A 20973-nucleotide genomic window follows, 5' to 3' on the forward strand; every position below is an offset into this window, starting at 1 on the left:
GGCTCCATGTCACTGCCCAGATAAAGTTCCTACTGATGTAAGGCTAGTTTGATTGTATTCTATAGGTAGCAGATTTAAAACAAACAAAAGGAAGTACTTCTTCATGCAACACAGTCAACCTGTGGAACTCCTTGCCAGAGGATGTTGTGAAGATGAGGACTTTAACAGGGTTCAAAAAAGAGCAAGATAAATTCATGGAGGATAGATCCATCCATGACTATTAGCCAGGATGATTAGGAATGGTGTCCCTTGCCTCTGTTTGTCAGAAGCTGGGAATGGACAACAGGGATGGGATCACGTGATGAATACCTATTTTATTCATTCTCTCTGAGGGCACCTACCATAGGCCACTGTTGGAAGACAGGATACTGGGCAGACCTTTAATCTGACCCAGTATGGCCGTTTTTATGTTCTGTGAAAATGCAGGCTTGTCAACTGATGTCAATTGTGTCTTCTTCAGCTGTCTAACTCTGACCATATGCTTATATTGATTGCATAAGCTCTGTAATAACTAAGCTGAGAATCCAATAAAGCCCCTTTCTTAATTATGGGCAAAGGAAGAAACAATACTATAAATACTTGTTATGGAAGAGTCTTTGAAAGAAAAATTATCTTACATTTGTATGCAGTTGCTAATTCAATATATTTGTGATAAATAATGCATTGTTACATTAGCACTCAGATTTCTAATTACTTTTTTCCTCTTATTGCCCTCAAGCCATGTTTCTTTCATCTCTGAATTAGTATGACTGGTTTCACGGGGGATGGAAGGGAGAGGGGGGCGCAAAGAATAACACAGCTCAGTGTAAAGGGATTTACAGCTGGTCCCCGACTTAGAAATGAGTTATGTTCCAAGCACTTGGTCGTAACCCGATGTGTTCGTAAGCTGGACCCCATTCATTTCAATGGAACCGTGCTGTTTGTAAGCATGGATCGCTGTTCATAAGTTGGGGACACGCTTAATGGGAGGCTGGTCATAAGTGCGGTTGGTCATATGTCAATGCATTTGTAAGTCGGGGACCAGCTGTATATGCTGTCTCATACACAGGGCTTGCCACAGAATTATACATGGCCCCATGTTCAACAGTGTGCCCTTGTAGCCAAGAAGGCTAAAGACAAATTGGGATACAGTAGTAGGAGCATTGCCAGAAGATCTAGAGAATTGATTATTCACTGTTATTCGACACTGGTGAGGCCACAACTGGAGTATTGTTTCCAATTCTGGGCTCCCCATTACAGAAAGAATGTGAATGCATTGGAGAGACCAGCAGAGGCAACAAAAATTATTAAGGGGCTGGAGCACATGACCTACGAGGAGAGGCTGAGGGATTCAGGCTTATTTAGTCTACAGAAGAGAAGAGAGAAGTGGTATTACACCAGTCTTCAACTACCTAAAGTGGGGGAGGGGAGAGGAAGGAAGGTTTCGAAGAGCATTGAGAGAGACTGGTCTCAGTAGTGACAGATGACAGAATGAGGAGCAATGGTCTCAAGTTGCAGTGAGGAAGGTCTAGGTTGGATATTAGAAAAAAACACTATTTCACTAGTTCCAGAGAGGTAGCCGAGTTAGTCTATGACTGGAAAAACTTAAAAAACAACGAATGGTCTAGCAGCACCTTAAAGACTAACAGAACTACCCATCTATAACTAGTTTTGTTGGTCTTTATGGTGCTGCTAGACTATTTGTTGTTTTTAAAGTTTTTCCTGTTTCACTAGGCGGGTGGTAAAGTCCTGGTTATCTAGGGAGGTGGTGGAATCTCTGTTCCTAGAGGTTTTTAAGTCCCAGCTTGACAAAGCTCTGGCTGTGATGATTTAGTTGGGATTGGTTCTACTTTTAGCAGGAGTTTGGACTCAATGACCTCCTGAGGTCTCTTCCATACCTAGGATTCTATGAGTTTCCACCTAGGTGTAGAGGCCAGGTCTAATGGATCCAGTTGAAGGATCAGAGTCGAAATAGATATAATCTCTCATTTATTAGACTAGGAAGGCTATGCCATCTTGATATAATACTCCAGATAAGTCTTTACCACCAATGGAGGTCCCCTATTCTTTTAAAGATTAAACTTAAAGTGGAACATTGTCACTTTGGGCAAAAAGTCACAGAAGAATTCATTGCAATTCAACGTGAAGACTACATCTCACAAGGAGAGACTGTGTTTGAAATATATCTGTGATTGGTAATATTTAAGTGCAATGCCTCCAGCATTTTTCTCTTCCAAGGTGACAGTAATTGAAAGATGGATTCATGCAATTTTGACATTTATAATTTGGCTGTGGAAAAGGTCAGCTTCCTTTTGGAATCTTATTGAAACTGGTGGAAGAACCGTGTAGAAATGTCATATCGACATCACCTTGCTGATATTGTCACAAAAGAGCTGTCATTAATAATAGTTTCAATTTGCAATGTAGAATTATATAAACACAATGGCCCAAAACATAGTCACAATGCCATTAAGGGCCTGATCCAAAGCACAATGAGATCACTGGCAAAATTCCCATTTATTTCAACAGGCTTTTGATCAGGTCCTAACTGACATACTCAGGGAATGAAAAATCTGTACCATTACTCCTCTGAAGCATCATTTTCTAGTCATGACCGTTCTGAAAGGCCCTCCTGAAAAGTGGGGGTTAGTAGGAGAAAAAAGGAAACCTCTTTCTTGATGCATGAATTAAAGTTGTGGTTTAGCCACAGATTTCTCATGGGATAGTGGCATGTCACATAATCTATTCTACCTGTAAAATGGGGCCAGTAGTACCCAAATCCACAAGGGGTGTTGCGAGGATAAAACACATTACTGGATTCCATAGCATTGAGTGTATCTCACTTAACTCCCTGCCACTTCAGGCCTACAGCAGCTCTGTGAGAGTTGTAATATTATGGTTTAATGCTTGTTGTTGAGGCTGGGGGGTGGAGGGTGGTTGGTGTTTAATGGTTTGTGATACACAGAAGGTCAAATTACATGATCTGATGGCACCTGCTCACAGTCATTTCTGTTAGAAGTGCATTACATATGCTGGCTAGCTACCTACACCTGTTGGCAGCATATTGTTCATATTGTTGCTCACCACTCCTTGATCTAAGGTTGGTTTGGTTGCGCCCAATGACAACAGAGTCTTGTGCACTGGGATCGATGAGTCTGGTTCAGATGTATGAAACTGACTGTGTTGCTATTGATTGCAAGTGCTCTGCAATGAGTAATCAGGGAATCCAATAAAGCACTAATTATGGGCAACGGAAGAAACAACACTATAAACATGACTGTAGTTGTACTCTGAAATATTGAAAATCCCTATATGAAAACAAACTTTTTTTCACCTTAAGCTTTGTGCTCACGAATATGAAGAGAATTTAATTGAAAGTCTACATAGACATCTTCGAGAAAGTTAAACACTTAGCTTCCCCCTTGCAAATGGTACTCTAACTATAATTTTCTCTTGACCCTAGATGGTTTTGAGCTCAGATACAAGAACAGGAGCTACATTAAATAAACGAACATCCTCACTCCTTAAAATAATGCTAGACTTCTGACTTAAGTCTTCTGGACAAACCACAAAGCACTTCCAAACAGGTCAGATAGCAGCTGAATAACAATGATTCAAAGCACTTTCCTTGTCAAATTATGTTGCTATGGAATTAATAAAAAACAAATGAAACATATAATTGCTTGGATTCATTTTTAGTCAGCTAGTATATGGTTTGTTTTGGAGCCTGTTTGAGTTCATTTAGTGAATTCCTATTTAAGGAAGGCATAGTTCAACCTGTTTCCCTGAGAAGGATGGAGGTGGATGCACAGGAGTTGTTCCCGTTACTGTGTAACTGGCCACCACTGGAACAAAAATTTAAGGCCAGATTTTCAGCTAATGTAAATTAGCATTGTTCCATTCAATTCAATAGAGTTTGATTTATGTCAGTTGATGTTCTGGCCCTTAGTAACAATGGCTTTGGATTTAGTTTTATTCATACTTTATTCTAAGATGATCAAATTAACACCTTTTAAAACTTCAGTCAAAACAAAGCAATTGTACCTTGCTAAGTGCTAAATTGGCCCACTTAAAATCTAGACTTTTAACTCAACCAGTTTAGCACATGCCACAGTATAATTACTTGGTCCTGACTAGATTTTAGTAGGTGTTAATTAGAGAGATCATGTTATCTGCTCATAAACCACATCCTTAAATTCTATTCTGAAGGCACTGTGGAGGCACTGGCTCTCAAACTTTCCAGACTCCTGTACCCGTTTCAAGAATATGATTTGTTGTCTTTGGTACCCACCAAGTTTCACCTCACATAGAAACTACTTGCTTACAAAAGTCAGACATAAAATTACAAAAGTGTCACAGCACACACACTAATGCTGACTTTCTCATTTTTACCATCTAATTATAAAATAAATCATCTGGAATATAAATATTGTACTGACATTTCAGAATACATTATTCAGAGCGCTATAAACAAGTCATTGCATGAAATTTTAGCTTGTACTGCCTATACTAATGCTTTCTATGTAGCCTGTTGTACAACTAGGCAAATATCTGGGTGAGTTGATGTACCCCCGTTTCACGGGGTGGTATGCATATCCCTCTCTGAGGCAGGGTGCTGAGCCTATCAGGTCCCTCAATATGTGCTCCACCCAGTGAGTGGTACCAAACCCAGGTACCCCATGTAAGTATCCACGTTAGTGGCCAAAGTCAGTAGCAGGGACTGGTGGCCTAAATCAATAGTTAGTCCCAGTTCATCAGGCATTAGGGCCCTCTGGCCTGGGTCAATAGCAGACCCCTATGCATGGGTCAATAGAGCCTGGCAGCCTAAGTCTATAACAGCCCCCGAGGCCTGGCGGCCCAAGTCAATAACAATCCCCTTCTCATAGAACAACAGGGCCCAGCGGCCCAAATCTATAACAGCCCCCAGTTTGCAGGGCAGTCAGGCCTGGTAGCCAAAGTCAATAATCCCAGCGGTAGCGTCCCTTTTGAGTATAAGGAGGGTGGAGTTGGGGACCGTTGCCCTCCTTCCACCAGGACCCAGCCCGGGGCCCCATCAGTGGTGGCTGCTTCCCACTATCAGCTCAGCAGGGAATCCACTTAAGCTGAGGCCCTCAGCATGTGCTATGAGTATCACTGTGGCCCCCGGGGCTTCCAAAGTTGAGTAGCCTCTGGTGTAGTGTGTGCTAAGACAATGGAAGAATTCTTCCCTAGCTACTAGTCACATAGCTACTGCCCTGAGGGAGGTAGATTAACTACACTAACAGGAGAACCACTTGAATAGTTGTAGTGAGTGTCAACATCGATACTCTACGATGATGTTGGTACAGGATGCACCACTGCAGCAATTCAGTGTAGACATGCCCCTGAGTGACATAACTTGTGTGTGTAAATCTAGCCTCAGTGTATAAATGATAAATGCTGCTAAGTGAATAAATAGACTATAGGGAGGAAATTGGAGATGCATAGAGACAAAAATATAAATGGAATTTGAGATTGTGGCACGACTTGGAAATCTAATAGAGCCCCCTGCCATCCTGTTCATAGTAATTTGTCAAACAGACACTGGAGATAAATAGCATAGATTCAAAAAGCTGGTGTGATATCATTAACATGAACAACTAACCACAGGACATAGGTCTCCCCTGTAGTGCTCATCCAAAGTTAATTTTAGTTCCCTTTATTTTCACTGACCTCTCATCTCAACCCTTGCACAGAAAGTTAGTGTGGAGAACATATGACCCATCAAGGCCTCACATCAAGTTATGAATAGAAAGCTTAAATGTCCTGATGCTAAAGTCACCTTCGGATTTCTCAACAATGTAAGCTGTCAACCTGATTAATGTTTTCACATTCTCACATAGTGTAGACCTGGCCTGAGTCAGTCAACCCAAGATACACAACTCCAACCACTATAATAACATAGATGAAGTTGACATAACCTTAAATCAAATTTCTGAAGCATCCCCACTGTGGGAGGTTGATGGGGAAACTCTCCCATCAAGGATTATTCGGCCCTCTGATCACTACTCCATACTACTCATCCATGTGGGCACTAATGATACTGCAAGGTGTGACCTTGAGCAGATCAAGAGTGACTACAGGGCTCTGGGGGTATGGGTGAAGGAGTTTGCAGCACGGGTGGTGTTCTCATCAGTCCTTCCTGTCTAAGGTAGGGGCCCAGGCAGAGACAAGTGCATCCTGGAGGTGAACACCTGCCTGTGAAGATGGTGTCACCAGGCTTCCTTGATCACAGGATGCTGTTCCCAGCACTGCTAAGCAAGGATGGGGTTCACCTTTTGAGGAAGATGAAGACCGTATTTTGAATGCAAACTGGCTAACCTAGTGAGGAGGGCTTTAAACTATGTTCGATGGGGCAGGTGACCAAAGCCCACAGGTAAGGGAAAAACATGGAGACCTGGAAGATGGGTCAGAAATGGGAGAGAGTGTGGGATATAATAGAGATAAAGGAGGGACAAGGCAAAACTGGGAGGCAAAAATCAAATCAGTATCTTAGATGCCTGTATACAAATGCAAGAAGTATGGGTAATAAGCAGGAAGAACTTGAAGTACTATTAAATAAACACAACTATGACAATGTTGGCAAAACAGAGACTTGGTGGTATAATACATACGATTGGAATATTGCTAGAGAAAAGTACAGCTTACTCAGGAAGAATAGGCGGGGGAAGGAGGGAGAGAAAGGGAGGAGGTGTTGCTTTATATATTAGAAATGTATAAATTTAAAGTGCTGAATGACTTCTTTGTTTCAGTCTTCACCAAGAAGTCTGATGATGAAGGGATGCCTAACATAGTGAATGCTAGTGGAAATGGAATAGGTTGAGAAGATAAAAATAAAAAAAAGAACAAGTTAAAATTACTTTGAAAAGCTAGATGTCTTCAAGTCACCCAGGCCTGGTGAAATGCATCCTAGAATACTCAAGTAGCTGATAGAGCAGGTATCTAAGCCTTTAGCTATCATCTTTGAAAAATCATGGAAGTTTGGAGAGATTTCAGAAGACTGGACAAGGGCAAATATAGTGCCCATCCATAACGAGGGAATCCAGAAGATTGGGTTCCAAAGCGTTGATCTTGGGATAAGTGTAACCTCTTCCAAGTGAAAAAACATCAAATCAGGGAAGTTTTACTTAATCCAACTCAAAATTTAGGGCAAAATCCAGATCCTCCCTATGTGTAATACTTTATTCTTGGAGTAGCTTTATTCTTGGAGTAGCTTCACTGAAATCTTTGGGATCACTTGAGAATTGAGATCACTCAGTTGATAATTGGCAGGAACCCTGAAACCAGATAATGTTTCTTGTACTCACCCAATTCAGAAAGCCATATCACATGCACGCTTAATTTTAAGCATGTGAATAATCCCACTGAAGTCAGTGAGACAATTCACACACTTAAAGTTAAGCATCTGCGTAAGTGCTTTGCTGGAGTGGGGTCTTTGCATGCCACCTTACTCCTCAATAGTCCCACTGACTTATGTGGAATTATTTCTAGAGTAAAAGCACTACTCAGCAAGAGTAAGAGTGGCAGAGACTTCTCTTCAGCAGTTTTCATGACACAGAATCTGATCTGAACTTCCTTCTGGTTTTAATTTTGGCTTTGCAAAAACTGCAACTTGAACCATTTTTACATATCCAGAACCAAAAGCACTGTCTCCTTGGGTCATCTCTAAATCAAACATATGAGTGACTAACTCTTACAGCCTGTATTGGTTTTGGAGATGTGTTGTTATGTCAATAGATGAAGAGTATTGTGAAGTCAATAAAGATTGGATTAGTGCAGTTGGGATCCAAGGATATGAACAAAAAAATCAATTTTGTTTCCTCTATTGTTCTGTTCCAGTTGTGATTTGCTTTCCGCTGCCCAGGGAATTGGCCAAATCCAGCACCCTGGAGACGTGATTCAAATCTTACAACTAGCAAATCAGGAATGGATAAATGAAGTGAATTGAGTGTTAAAGGGGTTGTCTATACCAGTGTTTTTTAAACTTCTTAAGACCGAGGAACACCAAACAATAATTTTTTTATGAGGAACACCAAGGATTTTTTGTTGAGCCAAAAAAAGAGGGGGGAGGAGTTATTAAGAAAAAAAGTCACCTGCCCCTTTAAGGGTGGCCATTTTGAACTCTGTTGTTCTCCACGGCACACCCCTGACTGCCTTGTCACACACCAGTGTGCTGCGGAACGCAGTTTAAGAAACACTGGTCTCTACTTAAAATGCAACAGTAGTGCCAGTTGGAGAGATTCTTCCATCAGTGTAGGCAATCCACCTTCTCAAGTGGTACAGCAACATCCAGATGCCCCCCTCCGTTGCCAGCCCTCAGAGCCGGACGGGACATGCCAGAGCTCTAGAATGTGCCATGTGGCATTCTGACGGCAATTCTAAAGGGCCCGGCTTAGGACGCTTAGCACCTTATGAGGAGGAATTGAGCTCCTAGAAGGATAAAGCCCTAAATTTTCCTACAGAACTTTCTCCTTACCAAACCTCACACATGTTTTTCAAGTATTAAAGTACCAGACTCCTCTGGCCTCAGTTACAAATGCCAAAGAGTACAAATTGCAGGACGTCACTACAGAAATCAATGGAAGATCTCCTTTTCTAGAAAAAGGGTATAACGAAGAGTCCCAGATTCCCTCAGTCCCTTGCTGATTGCTAACTGGTGCCCTGAAGCAAATAAACCATATATCTGAACTGTTATTAGGAACTGGACACATCAGAAACGACAAGAGCTATAGTTTCTTTGTAGTTGCCATAATAGCCCAGGCACAGGTCAACGAATGCCCTCTATTTGACCTCACAATCAACCCTAGATGTTAATACATTTCTCAGAAGAGTGTTGGTGAACATAATATAAGAATAGCCATACTGGGTCAGATGAGAGGTCCATAGAGCCTCGTATTCTGTCTTCCAATGGTGGCCAATGTCAAGTGCCCCAGATGGAATGAACAGAAAAGTAAATGACCAAGTGATCCATCCCCTATCATCCATTTCCAACTTCTGGCAAGCAGAGGTTAGGGACACCATACCTGCCCAGCCAGGCTAATAGATATTGATGGACCTATCCTCCATAGACATATCTAGTTCTTTTTTGAATGCTGTTGGAATCTTGATCGTCACAACACCCTCTGGCAAGGAGTTCCACAGGTTGAACTGTTTGTCTAGGGCAGGGGTTCCCAACCTTTCTTGGTCCCCATACACCCCTGGCTTTTAATAAACCTTCCTGTACCCCCGATTCAATATGAAAGGAAATAAATTCTAGACTCTAGAATCCACAACTTTTCTTCACTAACACTACTACTTTTGGAATATTTCAATTAGGATAATCTAGTTGTTTACCAAATATTCCCCAGACCCCCTTGACAAGCTTCTCGTACCGCCTGGGGGTACGCGTACCCCAGGTTGGGAACCCCTGGTCTAGGGTAACTGTAATCCATGATAGAAGCATATTTGATACACAATGGCCACCAACCTCTTTTGCATCGCTGAACACAATACTGGCTCAACTATATACAATAAAAATGAACGCATGTCCAATTACAAAAATTGTATGGGAGAAATCTTAAGCAGACCTGATTGGGAAATTTCCCTTTCATAGGATTGTGATGTAAAGCCTGTGGAAGACAGAATACTTGTCATTATTGTTAGCTTCAAAATTCTGGAACTTTCCATATTTACAGTCATCTACTGTTAAACTGCAACAGACACTTTAAAAGTCCTGAAAAGGATAATTTCATCTGTCTGTGACTCAGAACCTGGACATTGCTGTTGGATGCTTGTAAACCAAGAGTCATGTTAGCTGCACAAATACATTGTTACAAAGCCAAATCTAATTAAAATATGGGCACACCTTAAACAATTATTTTTTGGGGCTAGTTTGCCCTGAGTAAGGGGCAGAAGACATAACGGCACCATGCCAGGACACACTAGAAAGGTCTGCCTTTCCCTGGCAGCTCATGAAACATACATTACATAATATCATATGCTACTTAAAGTGACATGCACATTTATGCTGGTGTAGCCACTGTGACAGTACCTCTCTGAAACTCTTCTATAGGTGTTCCTGGCAGCAAAAAGGGCAATTAGCTTCAATTTTTTAAAGGATTCTTTCTAAAGACTTAAATATGGGCTCAAGGCCCAACCCAGAAAGTAGGGAAACAATATACGTACATCAAATTACCCTCAACATCCTTGATAGGCAACACTTCCGCACTGGGATATACTAAGTCCAGGTTTATTTTTCAGGAGGGACAGAGGGCAACAACAGAAGCAGTGTGGAATAACCCGCATTTTGTAGATTCACAGTACTAGGTAAGAGTCCCCCTCTCCCCATTTGTCCCAACCTCAGTCGTCTGTTGGCCAATGTGAAGGGCTGAGACAATTTAGCCACTTTGTTTCTTCCTGGGTCTCCTCTCACCATTTATTGCCCTGGCTTCCAGGAGTCCAGAGAATCTCTGGCAAGTCAGCACGGCCTGAGCTGCTCCAGGGGCTCTGCCATGTGCCGCAGCTGAAGTGATTTCAGCTTTAATTGCTGAGAGGCCTGCCTTGGAGCACCTCTGGTAAGCGTCCGCCCACTCAGCCTCTGAACCCTGGCCCCACAGTTGCCGCGGTGCCATATTGTCTGTCTGCTGCCTCAACATTCCTATGGTAGCGTAGGGGCATTTGGTCACCGAGAAGCGTTCCTCCCCCTGTGACCCCACTCATTTGCATTGGGGAGGGGGTGTTCCAACCTAACTGGGCTGAAGCAGCCCCCCTCGCCTGCCTTCCCTTTAGTCAGTTAACTATCTAAACATTATGTTTAACTGATTAACCAATTAAAAGGGATTTTACATTCCTAGTATGTGCCAGGGAAAGGCAAGGACTTTTCTTATTTTAAAAAAGGGCTCGTTTTTTAAATTGTAAAGTGACATGCACATTTATAGTAGTGTAGCCGCTGTGACAGTACCGCTCTGAAACTCTTTTGCCAGGTGTTCTTTGGCAGCAAAAAGGGCCAGCTTCAATTTAAGTAAGGATTATTTTTTAAAGACTTAAACATGGGTTCAAGGCCCACCCCAGAAAGCAGGGAAACAATATGCATATATCAATTACCCTCAACACCCTTGATAGGCAACACTTCCGCACTGGGATACACTAAGTCCTGGCATCATTTTTTTGGCAAAGGCAGAGGGCAGCTACAAAAGAAACTTGGGAAAACAGCACTTTGTAAAGTCATAATATGAGGTCTGAGCCCTCTCTCCCCCCTGCATTTGCCCCAACCTCAGTCTTCTGCTGGCCATTGTGAGGGGCTGAGATATTCTAGCCACCTCCTTCCTTCCCAGCTCTCCTCTCACAATTTGTTGCCCTGGTTTGGAAGATTCCAGAGAATCTCTGACAAGTCAGCACGGCCTGAGCTGCTCCAGGGGCTCTGCCACCTGCCCCAGCTGAAGTGATTTTAGCTTTAATTGCTGGGCAGGGAGGCCAGCCCTGGTGCACCTCTGGTAAGGTTCTGATCTCTGTGCCTATGAAGCCGGGCCCCACAGCCGCCTCAGCTCCAGGTTGTCTGTCTGCTGCTTCAACACGGCACTCGCCACGTGCTGTACTCTGGCTGGCTCAGCTCAGCTCAGCTCTTCTAGAGGATCTGTGCCAAGTAGGCCCCCTAACATCCTTCATCCTTACCAGAGCTGTGCTCCCAGTGGAACATAGGAGCCTTTCCCTAGCTTTCCTCTTCTTCCCTACCCCATGTCAGCTATGTCCAGGTGCTTACTCCCCTGTGCCTGACTGGTGCCTTAGAGTGACCCCAGCCACATTTAGTGTCTCTCTCATCTCCCATTGTTTCCTATCAGGATCCATAGCATTTTTAGCCCCCACCTCACAACTTAACTCATAACTGTCATAACTGAAATGCAAATGAGACCTGGGCCATTTCACCAGCTCCCCTTCCTCACCACAGATGCATTCAGAGAGTTTCCACCTCTCCACCGCTTCATGCTAGAGGATTTTAATCTCTAGGACATTAATTAGTGCCAATGAGCAGGTAGGTGCTTTAAGGAGATATGTACAGTAAGGAAAGTTCCTAAACTTTATTTGTTGTGTGCATTAGGAATCCAATATCCATTGCTGCCAATAAAAGGACTCTTAGGTTTCGTCTGCACTGCCAGTTTTTTTGGCAGAAATTATGCTAATGATGGGGCTCATTAGCATAAGTCACGATCTCATTAGCATATTTTCTACCATTTCTTTTTGCGCAAGGAGTTTTTGCCTCTCCAGGACAAGCATAAGGATAATGGGGTTGCGCGCGTGTGCACACACACACACACACACACACACACAGACACAGACACATACACACACACACTGCTTCTTTTTGTGCAAAAACCACTTGCACAAAAAGAAATGGCGGAAAATAGCATAACATATGCTAATGAGATCATAACATATGCTAATGAGTCCCTCATTAGCATAATTTCTGCCGGAAAAAACTGGCAGTGTAGACATAGCCTTACTGTCTCAGTGACCATGGCTTAGGTGCTCCGTGTATCACTTTTCTTGGTAAAATTTGGGCCCGATCCTGCAATGTACTGAGCACCTTTGCAGGACACAGAATGCCCACAGCTGCCATTGACTTCAGTGGAAGTTGAGGGTATTCTGTAGTGCATTTTGCGAGATGTGTTGGGTACTTCAAAAAGACCAGGCTGCCAGATTGTCTCACTTGCTACACAGAGGAAAATAGTGCAACAGCCTATGACATCTCATAGTAAGCAATTGCATAAGCTTTTTATATATTGACCTTCTGTGCTGAAATAATGTTCTCTGACAAAAAAAACCAACCTTGAAGCCTTTTGAGGAGGAATGCAGAGCACTGCCAGATAGGGGCAGATTTTGCATCTTGAAATAATCAGTTCATATAATATTTTTCATCATCAACCGGCTCTTCTGAAAGACAATTCCTTGTTACAAGAGTTTATCTTCAAATTCCCATTTTTGGAATGACTGTGACCCAAGCGTCTCATGTCAAAACTAATTTTCCACTGATTTCTTTAAAATGCAGCATGTTTCTATTTATGGCTAAGCTGTCCGTGTTTGTTTCACATATATATGCTATCAAAACCTTTTAATGATTCAGTCACACGCACACGCACACACAGAGCCAGGAGTGTCAGAGTCCATTTCTGCAAAGCAAATCCTGAAAAATGGATGTATATAAAAGGGCTGTGCTGATCCTTTAGGCTAAGCCCTATATTGAAGCTGGTATGTAGCTGCACTGTGTCACAAACCGAGTGCATCTATGAGGTAAATAATCTGCTACAGATGTATGTGGCCAGCATGTATGTGGGGAGGGGATGGAGCCTTGCCCCATCATTCCCTACCCTTCCTCACCGAACCCCTTGCTTTCATTTAAAAACAACACACTCCCCTTTTTACTTCCAGATTAAGAAAAACCAGAAGAAGAACAAACAGTAAGGTCTGTAAGGCTATGTCTACACTACCAGATTATTTCGAAATAAGCTGTAACAATTCCCAAAATAATTATTTTGAAATGAGCTGATTCCTCTTCACAAGCAGGAGTTATTATTCCAAAATAAGCAGCCCCCTCTTTCAAAATAACAGGCTTGGTCGTGTGGATGCTCTGCTTGTTATTTTGAAATAAGGGGAGTTATTTCGAAATAACTCCCCAGTGTAGACATGCCCTAACAGAGAACATAACACATGTTGAGGCCCACTGAAGGGGGGAGCAAAGGTGTCAGTGGCCCGGGGCCCAGCTATTCAAAAGGGTCTGGGGATCCCAGGCACCGCTGGCAGTACTGTGGCAGTGGTAGCGCCTGGAGCCCTAGGCCCTTTAAATCACCACTGGAATTCCACGCTGCATGCTCCAGGCATCACTGATGACTGGCAGGGGGAAGCGTTGCGGTCTGGATGGTACTGAGGGCTGGCTGCCCTGGCCCCAGCCCTTCCACCTGAGCCCCTACCCCTTCCGGGAGCATGGAATTTCCCCTGGTGTGGCTGCTGGCTCCCCTGCATATGTCTCAGTAACATGCGCTATCGCCAAGCCTCACAAAACACCAGTTGCCTCAAAGATCAGACTCCTAAAAGGCTACGTCTAGACTGCAAGCCTCTTTCGAAAGAGGCTTTTTCGAAAGATACTTTCGAAAAAGCTTCTTTCGAAAAAGAGCATCTAGACTGCAATCTCTTCTTTCGAAAAAGTGAGCTGCTTTTTCGAAAGAGAGCACCCAGGCAGTCTGGATGCTCTCTTTCGAAAAAGCCCTGTTTGCATTTAAGAACGCCTTTTTTCGAAAGAGCACTTTCGAAAAAAGGCGTTCTTCCTCGTGAAATGAGGAGTACCGCCGTTGAAAGAAAAGCCGCGTTCTTTCGATTTAATTTCGAAAGAACGCAGCTGTAGTCTAGACGCAGGAGAAGTTTTTTCGAAAAAAGGCTACTTTTTTTCGAAAAAAACCCTGCAGTCTAGACACAGCCAAAGTGTAACGGTGAAGTATGTAGAAACAGAACTGTAACAGTTATTTACACCACAGAGGAGCTGTTCCCAACACTCCCTCCCCATAGAGAGGAAAAATGGTCCAGTGGGCACTCTTTGGACTTGGGAATCTCAGACTCCGTTCCCTGCCCTATCCTAGACTCCCTGTAAGACTTAGGGCACGTCACATGAGCCTGGAACCTCAAAGGTACATAGCAACCTGGTGATACCTGAGGATCTGGGACTTAGGTCTACACTGGCACACTAAGCTGGGACCCTGATTCATGTTTAAGCCCAAACCCCAGTTCTGTCCACACACATGCCCCAAAAAATCAGCCTGACTCAGGTCAGCAAGCACTCAAAAATGGGACCCTACGAGGGAGTGGGCCAGAGCCTCTGTCCTGCTGAGACTCTGGTCCAAATCTGCTCATTTTGCACTGTGGGCACAGATCACGCTGCAGAGCTGAGTCAGAAGGCCTGTGTAGCACAGTATGGATGCATTAGCATGGCTGAGACCCTCCCAGGGCTGTAAACTCAGGTTACAATACAGTGTGAAAGTTTCCGAGTCTGCACTGGAGCCACAAGCCCAGATCCCACAGACCTGGGCTCACAATGTGGTGTAGACATACCCTTGGCTTCTCTATGCTTCCATTCCCAAACCCGTAAAAAAGGCAAATCCCACTCCCCCATCTCAAAGGGAGGTTGTGAGGTGGTCTGATACTGTGAGGATGCATAAGTACCTGTGCTGATGTTAGATAATTCGACAGCTTTCAAGAGAAGGCAGGTGCTATGGTCTTACTTTTCTGTTTGCTCATTCATGTGACCTGAATCGGTGATTTATGGTCCTACCTTTAATACTACCCACTTTTACGTATTTGAGATGTCATGAGGCTCTAGCTACATGTTAAATTTTGGTGTCCAGGATCTGGGACCACACTGTGGCACCCAGGCTCTGGCACTTGCAGGGTCCCAGGCTCCAACCTGAGCCCGAACATCTACCCTGTAATTAAACAGCTCCATAGTCCAAGCCCCACAAACCTGAGTCAATGGACACAAGCCAGCCAGGGTTGTTTAACTCCTAAGTAGACGTACCTTTGTTGAACAGGGATGTGACTCAGTGCTTTCTGGATTTGGGCTGATCAAGATAGAATAGAGAGGTGGCCATTCCAAATGGAGAAATTGCTCCATATGGGTGAGTGTAACTGGTCTGCCATCACTGGACTGATTTGGAAAGCAAGAAGCTTGATCTCTGCAGTCTAATCATGATTAACAGACTCCATTTCTTTTTAAAAGCCAGTAACAAGAAGGGTGAGTCCATCTGTTGGTTCACAGGATGTGAAAAAATCTCTCCTCCTCATGCTCAGACAAGTCCCCACAGCGTTCATATGTATTTGATTCTCACATGCAGTGGCTCTGAGTCCATTATATACATGGTTATGCACAGTCTTCTACTTGGGGAGGAGAAATGCTAGGGATCTGATCCTTCTTTCCACTGTCTCTGGTGTAAATCAGAGGCAATGCCACTGCAGTCAGAGAGACACATTGGTACAAAGTTGGCATTGGGTGAGCAAAGAATCGGGGCCTTGTTATCCTTGGCAGGCTGAGAGTTAACAGATTGTAGCATCTGTTAGTTCTTGGCATCACTACTTGTGAATATTAACATACGACTCTCTGCACAGAGTAGCAAAGCATCCATGCTTTCCTTTTGCCATGATGCCAAGTGCACCATCTCTGAAGCATCTCATTTGTACAGATAGGCAGGTGCCAAGCCACAACACAAACGTTCTGCCCCTTAACTACCAGCACAGCAGGCAAGCTTCTCCTCTCATCTTACTTCAATTGTTGGAGCTGCATGGAAGTAAAATGGTTGCAGGGAGAATCATTCCCTAGCACTGGATGTGTAAATCCTTGCTTATTAAATCGATTCCCTCCCACCCTGGCACTACCCCATGTCCAAAGCTACTCTTGGATGTAATCCATCATCTGAGTCGAGTCAGGCAATTAAGTCTGGACCTACAGTGATTGTGAAGAGGGCACAAGAATAATAATTGTCATGGCAAATCTGATGGGAGTGAACAGTATGGCCGTCATATCCCTTCATACCTCCAAACTGAGCCTGGGGCTTTGTTCAGGTTTAGACAAATCCTCCTTCTCCTTGACTTATGTTGCTAGATTCGTGATGGGCTCAAGCCAGACTCTCTCAGACTTCACTAGTAATTGAAAACATGATGCCTGGTGTTACAGGATACACACTGTGCCCTTAATGCCCAAAGCAGAGAAGATTGAATTTGGGCACTGGGGAATCTAAGACAAACAGTAGAACTGGAAGGAACCTCGAGAGGTCATCAAGTCCAGTCTCTTGCACTCATGGTAGGACCAAGTGACATCTAGATCATCTCTGATAGATGTTTGTCTAACCTGCTCTTAAAAATCTCCAGCGATGGAGATTCCACAACCTCTCTAGGCAATTTATTCCAGTGTTTAACCACCCTGACAGGAAGTTTTTCCTAATGTCCAACCTAAACCTCCCATTTAAGCCCATTGCTTCTTGTCATATCCTCAGAGGTTAAGGAGAATATTTTTTCTCCCTCCTCTTTTTAACACCCTTTTAGGTACTTGAAAGCTGTTGTCATATCCCCTCTCAGTCTTCTCTTTTCCAGACTAAACAAACCCAGTTCTTTCAATCGTCCCTCACAGGTCACATTTTCTAGACCTTTAATAATTTTTGTTGCTCTTCTCTGAACCTTCTCCAGTGTATCTCTATATTTCCTGAAATGTGGTGCCCAGAACTGGACACAAAACTCAGTTGAGGCCTAATAAGTGCAGAGTAGAGCAGGAGAATTACTTCTCATGTCTAATGATGCCATGGCTTCATGGAACTTGAGAGTGAAAACCTCTTCACTGATCAAACTTTGTTAAGTGTCAAATTTTTACTCCAGTCTTCATTAAGTCTCCCTTTTATACTTGCAAAATTCCAGACACAGTTAAGGCCACTTGGAAATGTTATACCAGACTGTACAAAGATAACAACAGGAGAAAACAACCCCAGAAATTGATGCTAGTAAACTGTGAGTGCAAAAATCTTTTGATCATCTGAACATGATACTGCATTATTCTTGTGGCAAATTGCTGTCCTCCAGCCATCCAAGATGAATTTCCCTTCTTTCTTCTACCCAAAGTTACACTGATGAAACAACAATTGAATTGGCATCCAAAATGGAGAAATGTAACATGCTCCCAGCTATTTTATTTCTAAATTAGAACCAGCCCACATTTCAAGTATATACATTGGCCAAGCTTGTTACTTCCATTCTATTATTCCTCCTTTTGTACTCCTCAATGAATACAAATCCTCATATCAAAATACAAAGTCAGATTTCTACATAATCTTGACACTAGGCTTAATAGTTATCAATGTTCTTATTTTTGTCATAATCATTACAATAACATCTAGGTATTGTACAAACACAGAATAGGATACAAACATCTGACCTGAGGAGCTTACAATATAAATAGACAAAAGGATCCCTATTTTACACATGGGGAATTGAAGCACAAACAGGATAAGTGACTTGCCACAGGACACAGAGTGTGTCTGTGTCAGAGCCAGGAATTGAACCCACATCTCCTAAATCCCACTCTAATATCTTAACTGCAAAATCAACCTTCCTCATCACCCCAAATTGCTATCCATTGTTTGCTTTTTTATTCATGTTTCTCTAACAGAGTAGGCAAATACTTCTTCTCTGAGATGTTTTGTATTCAGAAATCTGAAAGTGACACATGACATTACATCAGCTAGTACCCTTAGTGGCAAAACCCAGCACTGCAGCATCTTGCCTCAGTTTTCCCCAGTCAGGCTCTTGACAAGGGACTTCAGAGTCCTTGTTTCAATGACACTCTTTGTGTTAGGCTCATTTATTAAGACAAAATATTAAGTCCTTCAAGCCTAAGCATATGTAATTCTCAGAGTCAAACCTGCCCATGTCCAACAGACTAAAAATCAAATCTTTTTACTTGTACTGTCCCTACTCCATGGGCTTTGCAGGGTTCTTCTTTGCTCTGGTGGTGGAGCACTGTCTCCAAGGGCTTTCTCTCTGGAGGTCTCCTTTTCCCCAGAAGGTTTCCGCTGCCTTCCCTCCCAAATGTCATGAGTAGCCTCTCTGAGGAAACAACTAGTCCAGGGATGGGCAATACTTTTTGGTGGGGGGAGCCACTTCAAGATTTTCTAAAGTGGTCAAAGGCTGCACATTTCTGTGTTGGGGGTGCAGGGTCTAGGATGGAGGCTGGGTACAGATGGGAGCACGGGGTAAGGGACTGGGGTGCAGGAGACGGTGTGAGGTCTGAGAGGGTGTTTGTGACCTGGTGCAGGGGATTGGGGTGCAGGGTCTGGTAGGGTATGGATGCAGGAGAGGATTCTGGCCTGGGGGAGGGGTGTCGGAGGGGACACAGGGTCTGGGAGGGAATTGTGACCAGGGGTAGGGGGATGCAGAGGGTTTGGATGGTGACCTGGCGGAGGGAGTTGGGATGCAGGAGGGGCAGGATGCCAGAGACAGGCTATGGCTGGGAGGCACTTACCTAAGCCAGCAGCCCTGCAGCCCCAGTCCACTTAGAGCTGCAGGCTGCACCCTCCCTGTGGCTCCCAGCTTGCTGCCCCCATCCCCCAGGCCAATCTCTCAGCTCCTATTGGAGGTTGTTTTCAGCCATAAAAGCTGAGAGATTGGCTGGGGTCAATTCCAATTGGCCAGTAGTATCTGGCCAATAGGAGCTGAGAACTGGGTTGGGGGCGGGGAGATTAAACAGCCTCCCCTGCCCTCCAGAGCAACCAGCTGCTGAACTGCACTTTAAACCCAGGGCAGCTGCGTGCCTGAGGGTACCCACGGGGGTCTGTGGGCCAGATCTGGCCCCCAGGCTGTATTTTGCCCAGCCCTGAATTATTTCCTTTCTTGCTGATGCTTCCTTCTTCCTTAATGATAGTCTTGCTCAGGGGTACTCATCATGTGGCCGGTTTGTTTACACCCCGTGGCATGGTTTGGGTTTACATGGGGCTCAACATACAGCCCACACCTGGGATCCTTTCAATATGGCCTCCACTGGGAACACGCTCCACAGTGGTGAGGCATCTCCAGGCAGGGTGAGCATTGAAAGACGCAAGCGGATGGGCTGGCTGGAACAGATGGGCACAGGGTATCTTCGTTTCTAGCCCCCAGGAAGGAGGTGCTGGGAGCACCAGGGCATTGTGGGAAGTGCTTTGTATTCATGCCCATCAATGTGAAAGAAGCTATTTTCATATATTTACATATATATGCAACCACACTTAAGTTGCGGCTCTCAGCTTGTGCTGCGATATCATTGTGGTCCCCGGGGCTTCCAAAATTGAGTAGCCCTGGTCTAGCTTTTTACAGGAAACACCCATCCACTCTTCAGACGCATTTGAGGACAAACCATCCATTACAATAAGATTTATGAATAGACTTTCTGAGCTGCATAGGCTTCAGAGGGGTAGTCCTGTTAGTCCGTTTCAGCAAAAACAACAAGGAGTCCAGAGACACTTTAATGACTTAACAAATTTATTAGGGCATAAGCTTTCATGAGACAACTCACTTGTTCAGATGCTGAAAAGAAAAGAAAAGAAAAGAAAAGAAAAGAAAAGAAAAAATAAGGGTGTGTGACATCAGTGCTAATTAAATCAGAGTGGATGTGGCTGGCCCCAACAGTGATGAGAAAGTGAGCATACATCAAGGGGAAATTACCTATTGCAATATGAGAGTCATTCCATGTGGCTATTTAAAGCTGTTTTGTCACATTTGCATATGAATTCCAGCTCAGTTTCTCTTTGCAGTCTGGCTTTGAAGTTTTTTTAGTTGAATTTGAAAATTAGGTGAAGGTTCAATAAAAGGGTGGGCAAGTTCCTAATATCAGCTGAATTGCTTTTGTCTATCACTATTGTATTATATGCAATAGTAGCCATGGGCTTTTTGGAGTCTCTGGTTACACTTGTCAATCCTGCCATGGGTTATTCCTTTATATTCCCTGAAGCATGGGTGTGATGGGGCTCAATCACTCTTGCAGCACCCCCTTGAATGAATCCAGGATCTGACCACTGTCTTCACCTCCAGTGCCTCCAGCTGACTGCTTGTTTCTGATTCCGGATCTCTTCTAACTCAGTCGTCCAGCTGAATTGCAAAGTTCAAGCATCCTAGACAACTGAACGCCAACTCAGAAGCAGTAAGTATAATTGTGACAGGATACTTTTGGAGGGAAGCAGGCAAAGAAAAGACACACACTTAAAAGTTTCTATAAACAGCTGCTAGGCAACTTCATGAGCAAACCGAAATGGACAGGAAATCGCTTAGCTGAGAAGACAAAGGAGCAATGGTTAAGCCGGGGGGCACACCAGGGCCATGTCTACACTCGTGTCTTCTTGCGCGAGTAATATGCAAATGAGGCTGTGTTGAATATCGCCGAGCCTCAGTTGCATAACTAGTGAGCCGCCATTTTGCGGAAGAAGTTCTTGCACAAGACAGAGCTGT

Source organism: Pelodiscus sinensis, chromosome 21 (assembly GCF_052426305.1).
Source record: "Pelodiscus sinensis isolate ZL-2025 chromosome 21, ASM5242630v1, whole genome shotgun sequence".
NCBI classification, from domain to species: Eukaryota; Metazoa; Chordata; order Testudines; family Trionychidae; genus Pelodiscus; species Pelodiscus sinensis.